Consider the following 11,817-nt stretch of genomic DNA (forward strand, 5'->3'; position numbering starts at 1 on the left):
AAGAGACAGATACATAATGAGTTGACAATACATATTTGAAGTACCAAGCACATAACAAGTTATGCCCTTAGTACTTTGGGGCTAATGCATATTTGCTTTTACTTAGAAATTTTTACAAGTCCCAAGCACAATACAAGTATTAAGCTTGGCACTTGGGGGCTAATGTGTGCTTGCTCAAAAAACTGTTGATATGGGAATTCTTCTACAGTCCCGGTTCATCTTTATAAAGTTAAACCGGCCCTTGGGGACTATACCAGCGAAAGAGCAGTATGGCAAATTTTAAGGAACCGGTTCATCTTAACAAGGTAATCCGGTCCCTGGAGGCTAAATATGCAAAGTTAAGTTATGACAAAAGTCCCGGTTTAGATTGGTATCATAAACCGTCACTTGGGGGCTACTAGAAGTCGATAAACTGCAATTGGACAAAGGATAAAAACAGTAGTTACCTCATATCGCTCCTTCATCAAGTTTACCAAACTAGCTTCATAGTCATGACTGGTATACAGACGGTTCAAGAAGCCAGAGTGAATATCTTGAACATTGAGGTGGGCGGAGCTTGATAAATCGGCATTCCATTTTCCTTTGCCGATAGCAGAGAGATCATCCTTGGCAGTATGCTTTGACAAAGCTACAGGATTGCCAGGAGTGGTGTGGCCAGTGCCAGTAATCATAACGTCATCATCTTGTTCATCAGCAGCTTTCGCCGGAGTTGGCGGTTTATCAGTGTGCTTAGCTGGACTGACAGGTTTGTCACCAGTTCGGACAGGGCTGGCTGGCCGGTCTGCATGACTTGTAGTATCAACTTGCACTTGTTCAGCAAGGAAATCATGGTCTTGAAGCGGCGGATCGTGAAGCATGGCGTCGGCGTCGGTTTCTTCCAAATCTGGAGTTGTTTCCGGTTCAGCAGCTACATTATCATCAGCCGGTTTGTTCAACCGAGCTTTCTTGCTGGGTCTTGGCTTGGCGCTGCGAAAAGATAAACATAAGGATCAGTACAGTATGAAAAGATAACATATCAAGAATAAAGACATGTGCATAACTCACCCAGGAACTGTTTTGAGGGGTGGAAGCTGTGTGGCCGAGGACTCGCCAGAGGATGAGTGAGAAGTACCCTGATAATTTGAATCAGACGGGTTAAGAGGCTGGCGAAAACAACCTGCTTTTGGGCATGAAGTATCAATGGGATAAGAGACCTCTGATCGGCGTTTCCGAACCGGACTGTTCGGTAAACCGGCGGAGGTAACTACCTGGCCGCTGTGCCGGGTTGTACGGCAAGCTTCGTGCTGCTGCGTCTTCAAAAGAAAGTTTGGGTCCAAGTAAGCAAGGGGGTGAGAAATTTTTACTTTCTGGTTTGCTTGACGGATTTTTGATGTTGGCAGAGGATCTGAATCGGAGGAAAGAATAGTTACCTCTACGTCCTCAGCGTGACTGCCTTCAACGTCGTCCTGATAATAATCATTGTCAATGAGATGTACGAAAAATGAACCAAGAGAGTCAAGTTCTACCTCTGGTTCCGGATTACGCACATCGTCATCAGCTGGTAGATCGGAGGATGCAGTGGTCCTTCTCTTGGCAGGTTTCTTAACAACCTTGGTCTTTGGACGAACTGGCTTGACCGGTTTGTCTTGTGGCTTTGACAATTTGTCTTGTGATGGTTTCTTGTTCCAGAACGGATCATCACCCTGTCAGAAAATAATCACACTTTCAGAGAATATTTGGACAGAAGCAAATTCAGATACAAAGGATTGTATGATTCTTACAGCTGGTGGTTTGTTGAAGGTGCAGAAAGGGAGTAGTCCGGTTTGGGCACAGACGGCCTCCGGTTCGTTCAATATTTTCTTTACAGCCTCAGTGACTTCTTCGTCTGTAAGCTGAATGTCAATGCGCTGCTGAGCATCCTTCAAACTACCTGTGTACTCACACATCAAACCGGGGCGCCGGCTTAAGGGCAGAATGCTCCAGCTTATCCAGCAACGAGCAAGATCAACTCCTGTCAAACCGTTTGCCATGAAGGCTCTAAGCTTTGATAATTGGGGAGCATAGTTGGCCCGTTCTCTTGCTATCAACCTCTGAGGAAAAGGATGTGTGTTGCTAAGACGTTCAGGGCGGTAACCCGGCAAAGGATTCTCATTAGATGGAGATGTATCCATGTAGTAAAACCAAGTCTGGTTCCACTCTTTGGGATGACTGTGGAGTTTGGGATGAGGGAAGGTGACTTCCTTCCTTTTCTGAACCGCCATTCCGCCCAGTTCCGTATTGGGTCCATCTGAGAACTCTGTGCGATGGTTTAGGTGAAAGAAATCCCGAAACAGTTCGACTGAAGGTTCCTCTTGCAGATAAACTTCACAAAAGACTTGGAAGTGGCAGATGTTGGTTACAGAGTTAGGACCAATGTCTTGAGGGTGCAGTTGAAAACTAGCCAGTACATCCCGGAAATTTTTTGAACCGGGAGGGCTAAAACCTCGTCCGAGATGATCAGCAAAAACGACTACTTCTCCGTCCTTGGGTGTAGGAGGATTTTCTGGGCCAGGGACCCTCCAGTGGATGACATCTTTCTTGGCTAAAGCGCCCATTTTAACAAGGTTTCTTAACTGTTCCTCGGTTACTCGAGAGGGAGCCCAATTGCACTCATAGACTTGCTTGGCCATGACAAGGAAAATCTGAAACATGAGTATTACCGGTTTAAGATTTACAGTGGACAACTATACAGCGGTATGAGGATACTAGCATATTGGTAAACCAGATTTGGTTATTCGTAAACCGGAGTCTGGCAATGGAACAGTGTAATGCATTGGCGGTTCAACAGGGGACTAATGGTATCTACCGGGTCATCATTTTTTCTGTGAGGTTAAACCGGCCAATCTGGTATTCAAAGGGTGTAAGAGAAGGAAGAAACAAGTTTCACATCTTGCTATGGTAACTTCAGATCTACCGCGCGTAGGAAAAACAAAATATATTCTGACCTAAATTCCAGTGTACTGAAGGTTCACCAAGATGAGATGAGTTGGATATCAAACGGGTGCTGAAACTGCTAAAGCGCGAGATCTATGTGGTTTAAACTACTACCGCACGAGACCTATGTGGTTTTTGGATCTAATCCATGGATATAAATAAGGGAAAAGAAGGGCGGCGACGAACACTGATGAACGACAGAAACCCTAAGTGCAGATCTATGGTAAGAGAAAGGGGAGACTTACGGAGGCTGTTGAGCAGCGGCGGCGCGCGGAGGAGCTGTGGTACGTTCAGGTCGATGCAGCGGCCAGGGTTGGTGTAGCAGTCGAAGGTTGACGGCGGCGGCCGAGGTCGAAGGGTCGAGCGTCGCGAGGATGACGATGAAGTGAAGAGGCATGAGGGGGAAAATGGAAAGACCCCCTGGCCCTATTTATAAGGGAGATAAACGACAGACGCGAAAATCGACGTGCCGAGTTTTTGGATATGAGGCGATGCTGTCGCGTCGATTGTCGGAGGCTCGTTAATGACAGGTGACGTCACGGCGGTTTACCAAGATCCTAGAAGATGATGTCATGGCGGTTTACAAGATTGTGTGAAGATGTTGAAGAAGAAATTTTCTTAAGTATTGAGGATTGACATGAACCAGTTCAAATCAATCTGGGGCCTAATGTTGGGGATATTACCACTAGGCGTAAACCGGCCAGGAGAGGCCGGGTTAACCTCATAAGTAGTTCATCTGTATCTGAAGGCCATGAAGACAGACAGTGACGCTTCATAAAGGCCCAGTGCCCAAAGCCGGTTTAAGGCCTGTAGACACAAACCGGCATTGATATGTAAACTTGTGTTGTAAGATAGAAGTAGTAGAGACCGAGCCGGACACGATTATGAGCCGGACTCGGAGACTGTAAACCGACGGGCGTCAACCCATGTATATAAGGGGACGACCCGGCGGCGGTTCAAGGACAACATACAACAACTTGAGACCCAGGCAAAGCGTATTCGCTCCCTGGTCATCGAAACCCCATCAATTCCATCACAACTAGACGTAGGCTTTTACCTTCATCGTAAGGGGCCGAACTAGTATAAAACTCTCTTGCGTCCCTTGTCCGCTTTAACCCCTTTAATCTAACCCGTAGTGATGGCTCCATGACTAAGTCCTTTCTCTAGGACATCTGCCGTGACAAAACCACGACACTACGGGTTCGGGAACCATGCAGACATGACCGAGACATCTCTCCGGCCAATAACCAACAGCGGGATCTGGATACCCATGTTGGCTCCCACATGTTCCATGATGATCTCATCGGATGAACCACGATGTCGGGGATTCAATCAATCCCGTATACAATTCCCTTTCTCCATCAGTATGTTACTTGCCCGAGATTCGATCGTCGGTATCCCCATACCTCGTTCAATCTCATTACCGGCAAGTCTCTTTACTCGTTCCGCAACGGATGATCCTGTGGCTAACTCCTTAGTCACATTGAGCTCATTATGATGATGCATTACCGAGTGGGCCCAGAGATACCTCTCTGTCATACGGAGTGACAAATTCCAGTCTCGATTCGTGTCAACCCAACATCCACTTTCGGAGATACCTGTAGTGCACCTTTATAGTCACCCAGTTACGTTGTGACATTTGATGCACCCAAAGTACTCCTACAGTATCCGGGATTTGCACAATCTCATTGTCTAAGGAAACGATACTTGACATTAGAAAAGCTCTAGCAAACGAACTACACGATCTTGTGCTATGCTTAGGATTGGTTCTTGTCCATCACAACATTCTCCTAATGATGTGATCCCGTTATCAACGACATCCAATGTCCATGGTTAGGAAACCATGACCATCTATTGATCAACGAGCTAGTCAACTAGAGGCTTACTAGGGACATATTATGATCCATGTATTCACACATGTATTACGGTTTCTGGTTAATACAATTATAGCATGAACAATAGACAATTATCATGAACAAGGAAATATAATAATAACCACTTTATTATTGCCTTTAAGGCATATTTCCAACAGTCTCCCACTTGCACTAGAGTCAATAATCTAGTTACATTGTGATGAATCGAACACCCATAGAATTCTGGTGTTGATCATGTTTTGCTCGTGGAAGAGGTTTAGTCAACAGATTTGCGACATTCAGATCCGTATGCACTTTACAAATATCTATGTCTCCATCTTGAATATATTCACGAATGGAGTTGAAGCGACGCTTAATATGCCTGGTCTTCTTGTGAAATCTGGGCTCCTTGGCAAGGGAAATAGCTCCAGTGTTGTTACAGAAGAGAGTCATCGGGCCCGATGCATTGGGAATGACTCCTAGGTCGGTGATGAACTCTGTCATCCAGACTGCTTCCTGTGCTGCCTCCGAGGCAGCTATGTACTCCGCTTCACATGTAGATCCCGCCACGACGCTTTGCTTGCAACTGCACCAGCTGACTGCCCCTCCATTCAAAATATACACGTATCCGGTTTGTGACTTGGAGTCATCCAGATCTGTGTCGAAGCTAGCATCGACGTAACCCTTTACGACGAGCTCTTCGTCACCTCCATAAACGAGAAACATATCCTTAGTCCTTCTCAGGTACTTCAGGATATTCTTGACCGCTATCCAGTGTTCCATACCGGGATTACTTTGGTACCTCCCTACCAAACTTACAGCAAGGTTCACATCAGGTCTGGTACACAGCATGGAATACATAATAGACCCTATGGCTGAGGCATAGGGGATGGCACTCATCTTTTCTCTATCTTCTGCCGAGGTCGGGCATTGAGCTGTGCTCAATTTCACACCTTGCAATATAGGCAAGAACCCCTTCTTGGACTGATCCATATTGAACTTCTTCAATATCTTGTCAAGGTATGTGCTTTGCGAAAGACCAATGAGGCGTCTCGATCTATCTCTGTAGATCTTGATGCCTAATATGTATGCAGCTTCTCCAAGGTCCTTCATTGAAAAACACTTATTCAAGTAGGCCTTTATGCTTTCCAAAAGTTCTATATCATTTCCCATCAATAGTATGTCATCCACATATAATATGAGAAATGCTACAGAGCTCCCACTCACTTTCTTGTAAACACAGGCTTCTCCTTAAGTCTGCATAAACCCAAACGCTTTGATCATTTCATCAAAGCGAATATTCCAACTCCGAGATGCTTGCACCAGCCCATAAATGGAGCACTGGAGCTTGCATACCTTGTCATCATTCTTAGGATCGACAAAACCTTCCGGCTGCATCATATACAATTCTTCCTTAAGGAAACCATTAAGGAATGCCGTTTTGACGTCCATTTGCCATATCTCATAATCGTAGACTGCGGCAATTGCTAACATGATTCGGACGGACTTTAGCTTCGCTACGGGTGAGAAGGTCTCATTGTAGTCTGATAACTCACAAGTATAGGGGATCACAACAGTTTTCGAGGGTAGAGTATTCAACCCAAATTTATTGATTCGACATAAGGGGAGCCAAAGAATATTCTCAAGTATTAGCAGCTGAGTTGTCAATTCAACCACCTGGATAACTTAATATCTGTAGCAAAGTATTTCGTAGCAAAGTAGTATGGAAGTAACGGTAACAGTGGCAAAAGTAACAGTAGCAGTTTTGTGGTAATTGTAACAGTGGCAACGGAAAAGTAACTAAGCAAAGATCAATATGTGAAAAGCTCGTAGGCATTGGATCAGTGATGGATAATTATGTCGGATGCGATTCCTCATGCAACAATTATAACATAGGGTGACACAGAACTAGCTCCAGTTCATCAATGTAACGTAGGCATGTATTCCGAATATAGTCATACGTGCTTATGGAAAAGAACTTGCATGGCATCTTTTGTCCTACCCTCACGTGGCAGTGGGGTCCTATTGCAAACTAAGGGATATTAAGGCCTCCTTTTAATAGAGTACCGGACCAAAGCATTAACACTTAGTGAATACACGAACTCCTCAAACTACGGTCATCACCGGGAGTGGTCCCGATTATTGTCACTTCGGGGTTACCGGATCATAACACATAGTAGGTGACTAATGACTTGCAAGATAGGATCAAGAACTCACATATATTCATTAAAACATAATAGGTTCAGATCTGAATTCATGGCACTCGGGCCCTACTGACAAGCATTAAGCATAGCAAAGTAGTAGCAACATCAATCTCAGAACATGGTGGATACTAGGGATCAAACCCTAACAAAACTAACTCGATTACATGATAAATCTCATCCAACCCATCACCGTCCAGCAAGCCTACGATGGAATTACTCACGCATGGTGGTGAGCATCATGAAATTGGTGATGGAGGAAGGTTGATGATGATGACGGCGACGGATTCCCCTCTCCGGAGCCCCGAACGGACTCCAGATCAGCCCTCCCGAGAGAGTTTAGGGCTTGGCGGCGGCTCCGTATCGTAAAACGCGATGAATCCTTCTCTCTGATTTTTTTCTCCCCGAACGTGAATATATGGAGTTGGAGTTGAGGTCGGTGGAGCTCAGGGGGCCCACGAGACAGGGGCGGCCCAGGGGGTAGGCGCGCCCCCACCCTCGTGGACAGGGTGTGGGCCCCCTGGTCTTGATTCTTTCGCCAGTATTTTTTATATATTCCAAAAATATTCTCCGTGAAGTTTCAGGTCATTCCGAGAACTTTTATTTCTGCACAAAAATAACACCATGGCAATTCTCCTGAAAACAGCGTCAGTCCGGCTTAGTTCCATTCAAATCATGCAAGTTAGAGTCCAAAACAAGGGCAAAAGTTTTTGGAAAAGTAGATACGATGGAGACGTATCAACTCCCCCAAGCTTAAACCTTTGCTTGTCCTCAAGCAATTCAGTTGATAAACTGAAATGATAAAGGAAAACTTTTACAAACTCTGTTTGCTCTTGTTGTTGTAAATATGTAAAGCTGCATTCAAGTTTTCAGCAAAGATTATGAACTAACCATATTCAGAATAGCACTTAGGTCTCATGTTTACTCATATCAATGGCATAATCAACTAGCGAGCAATAATAATAAATCTCAGATGACAACACTTTCTCAAAACAATCATAATATGATATAACAAGATGGTATCTCGCTAGCCCTTTCTAAGACCGCAAAACATAAATGCAGAGCACCTCTGAAGATCAAGGACTGACTAAACATTGTAATTCATGGTAAAAGAGATCCAGTCATAGTCATACTCGATGTAAATTAATAGTAATGGATGCAAATGACAGCGGTGCTCTCCAACTGGTGCTTTTTAATAGCAGGAGGATGACTCAACATAAAAGTAAATAGATAGGCCCTTCGCAAAGGGAAGCAGGGATTTGTAGAGGTGCCAGAGCTCGGTTTTGAAATAGAGATAAATAATATTTTGAGTAGCATACTTTCATTGTCAACATAACAACCGAGAGATCTCGATATCTTCCATGCTACACACATTATAGGCGGTTCCCAAGCAGAATGGTAAAGTTTATACTCCCCCACCACCAACAAGCATCAATCCATGGCTTGCCCAAAACAACGGGTGCCTCCAACTAACAACAGTCCTAGGGGAGTTTTGTTTGCAATTATTTTGATTTGATTTGATCATGGGACTGGGCATCCCGGTGACCAGCCATTTTCTCGTGAGTGAGGAGCGGAGTCCACTCCTCTTGAGAATAACCCGCCTAGCATGGAAGATATAGACAGCCCTAGTTGATACATGAGCTATTCGAGCATACAAAACAGAATTTCATTTGAAGGTTTAGAGTTTGGCACATACAAATTTACTTGGAACGGCAGGTAGATACCGCATATAGGAAGGTATGGTGGACTCATATGGAATAACTTTGGGGTTTATGGAAGTGGATGCACAAGCAGTATTCCCGCTTAGTACAAGTGAAGGCTAGAAAAAGACTGGGAAGCGACCAACTAGAGAGCGACAACAGTCATGAACATGCATTAAAATTAATCAACACTGAGTGCAAGCATGAGTAGGATATAATTCACCATGAACATAAATATCGTGGAGGCTATGTTGATTTTGTTTCAACTACATGTGTCAACATGTGCCAAGTCAAGCCACTCAAATCGTTCAAAGGAGGATACCACCCTATCATACCACATCACAACCATTTTAATAGCATGTTGGCACGCAAGGTAAACCATTATAAACTCTTAGCTAATTAAGCATGGCATAAGCAACTATAATCTCTAATTGTCATTGCAAACATGTTTCATTCACAATAGGCTGAATCGGGAACAATGAACTAATCATATTTACAAAAACAAGAGAGGTCGAGTTCATACCAGCTTCTCTCATCTCAATCAGTCCATCATATATCGTCATTATTGCCTTTCACTTGCATGACCGAACGGTGTGGATAATAATAATGGTGCACGTGCATTGGACTAAGCTGGAACCTGCAAGCATTTAATTCAAGGGAGAAGACAAGGTAATGTGGGTTCCTGGTTAAATCAACAATAATGAATATAAGAGCCACTTCAACATTTTCATTATGGTCTTCTCCTCTCGACCCCCAAAGAAAAGAAACGAAATAAAACTATTTACACGGGAAAGCTCCCAACAAGTACAAGAAGAACAAGAAATCTTTTTGGGTTTTCTTTTAATTATTACTACTACAAGCATGGAAAGTAAACTAGCTAAAAGCTACAACTAATTTTTTTGGTTTTTCTCAAGGTTATTCAAACACACAAGAAGAAACTTAGAAAAGAAAATAAACTAACATGGATAGTACAATGAAAAAGTATGAGCACCGACAACTAGAATGAGTGTGTGAACATGAATGTAATGTCGGTGGGAAATACATACTCCCCCAAGCTTAGGCTTTTGGCCTAAGTTGGTCTATGCCCATGGATCAAAGGGGTCCTCTCCAGTGTACTGAGGAGGATCCTTGGGGTGCCACTGGTTGGTGAGCTCTTCCGGTCCCACTGATAAACAGACTGACGGTAAGGATCAAGTTGTGGCTCCGGCTCGGGCTCTGGAACTTGTGTCAGGCTCCAATATGCATAAATGGCCCCCGGCAAGGTGAGGTACGTGCCTGAAAATATGTTAAACAAAGAGGGTGCAGGCAAGGTAATAATCTCACAATAATTTTTATCAAATATCAATTTATACTTAAGCATCTTCTTCTTATCTTTAACAATAAAATCATGTGCTACCATACTCTTATAATCTAGAAAAATAGGAGGCAGCAACTTTTCCTCTTTCTCATAATGCCTAATAGGTATGTTAAAGTGTGCAGCAAGGCTCGAAGAAAAGATGCCTCCAAAGATGGGACCCTTTGTACGGTTCAGATTTAACCGTTTAGCAACAATAGCGCCTAAACTGAAGGTAGTATCACGAAACAAGGCATGGCGCAAAATAACAATATCAGGGGCACTATGGTTTCCACTGTTTCCACGACCAATTAAGCATCTACTAGCAAATATTGAAAAGTAACGTAGAACAGGAAAATGTATGCTAGTGATTCTTGCATCGGGAACTTTCCTCGTTTCCCCTACATCAATCATATCAATAAACCCTTCCACATCATTACGGTGTGGTTCCTCTATGCTGCCCTCAAAGGGTATCTTGCATACCCGACAAAAATCATACAAGGTCATCTCCTTAAATTCATCATATAAATGAAACTCCACTGAAGGTGGTGATCTCCTAGCATGGAAATGAAAATTTTGCACAAAAATATTAGTGAGTAGGAGATACTGTTCACGCTGGTCGCAGAGGAAGTCGGCGAGGCCTGCATTCTCAGCCAAATAATAAAAATCATCATGAATCCCGGCTGCCTTCAAGAACTCATCACAAGGCCATTCACACGGCCGAACCTCCGCAGTGCGAGGGAGATTATATTTGGGCTTCTTATCCTCCTCACTTTGCTTATCCTTCGAGCTTCGGCTCGAAGAGCCTCTCAACAATTTTTCTTCATCATTTTCTTTTCCAAAAAAATTCTGAAACTTTTAGTAACTCAAAATAAAAGTGAACCAAACTCAAGAAAATTGATAACAACTACTCCCACAAGTGCCTAGAGACTATATCATGCATTATAACTACTTGGGACCAAATAAATTTGACATGCAAGCTCAAGAACAGGGTCACCTAAGCAGTAAAAATTTGCAATGAATAAAACACTAGAACAAAAACTAATTGGACCATTGGAGGAGTCACATACCGAAGAACAATCCCCCAAAGCAGTTTTGTGAGTGGAGCTTTGAGCAAGGAGATCGAAAATCGCAGCAAAACGAGCTAGAACACGAGTTTGAGCTGTGTGGTGATTTTTTCTGGAGGAAGACGAAGTATGTGGGTGCAGGAATACATGGAGGGGGGCCACGTGGGGCCCACGAGGCAGGGGGCGCGCCCTGGACCCTCGTGGCCAGGTGGTGGCTCCCTCTGATGTGTTCTTAGTGCCAGATATTCTTAAATACTCTACAAAAAATCATATTTCAATTTTAGGGCATTTGGAGAACTTTTATTTTCGGGGTACTTTTTTGCCAGGATAATTCAGAAAATAGATAGAAAATACTATTTTTGCTTTATTTAATCTAAATAACAGAAAGTAAACGGAGAGTACAGAGAGTTGTGCTTTCTAACTTCATCCATCTCATGCTCATCAAAAGGAATCCACTCACAAGGTTGATCAAGTGTTGTTAACAAACTCATTCCGAATCGCATGAAACCGGAGAATTTTCGAATAGCACTAGGTTACCTCAATGGGGATATGCATGTCCCCAACAATAAGAATATCATATTTCTTTTTGACAGTAGGAGGAGGAAATTCAAAACCTCCAATAGTAATCGTTGGGATTTTTCCAATAGAATTGATACTGTGGACTTGAGGTTGTTTCCTCGAAAAGTGTACCGTGAACTCATTGCCATTAAC

This window comes from Triticum aestivum, chromosome 2D (genome assembly GCF_018294505.1).
Source record: "Triticum aestivum cultivar Chinese Spring chromosome 2D, IWGSC CS RefSeq v2.1, whole genome shotgun sequence".
Lineage (NCBI taxonomy): Eukaryota > Viridiplantae > Streptophyta > Magnoliopsida > Poales > Poaceae > Triticum > Triticum aestivum.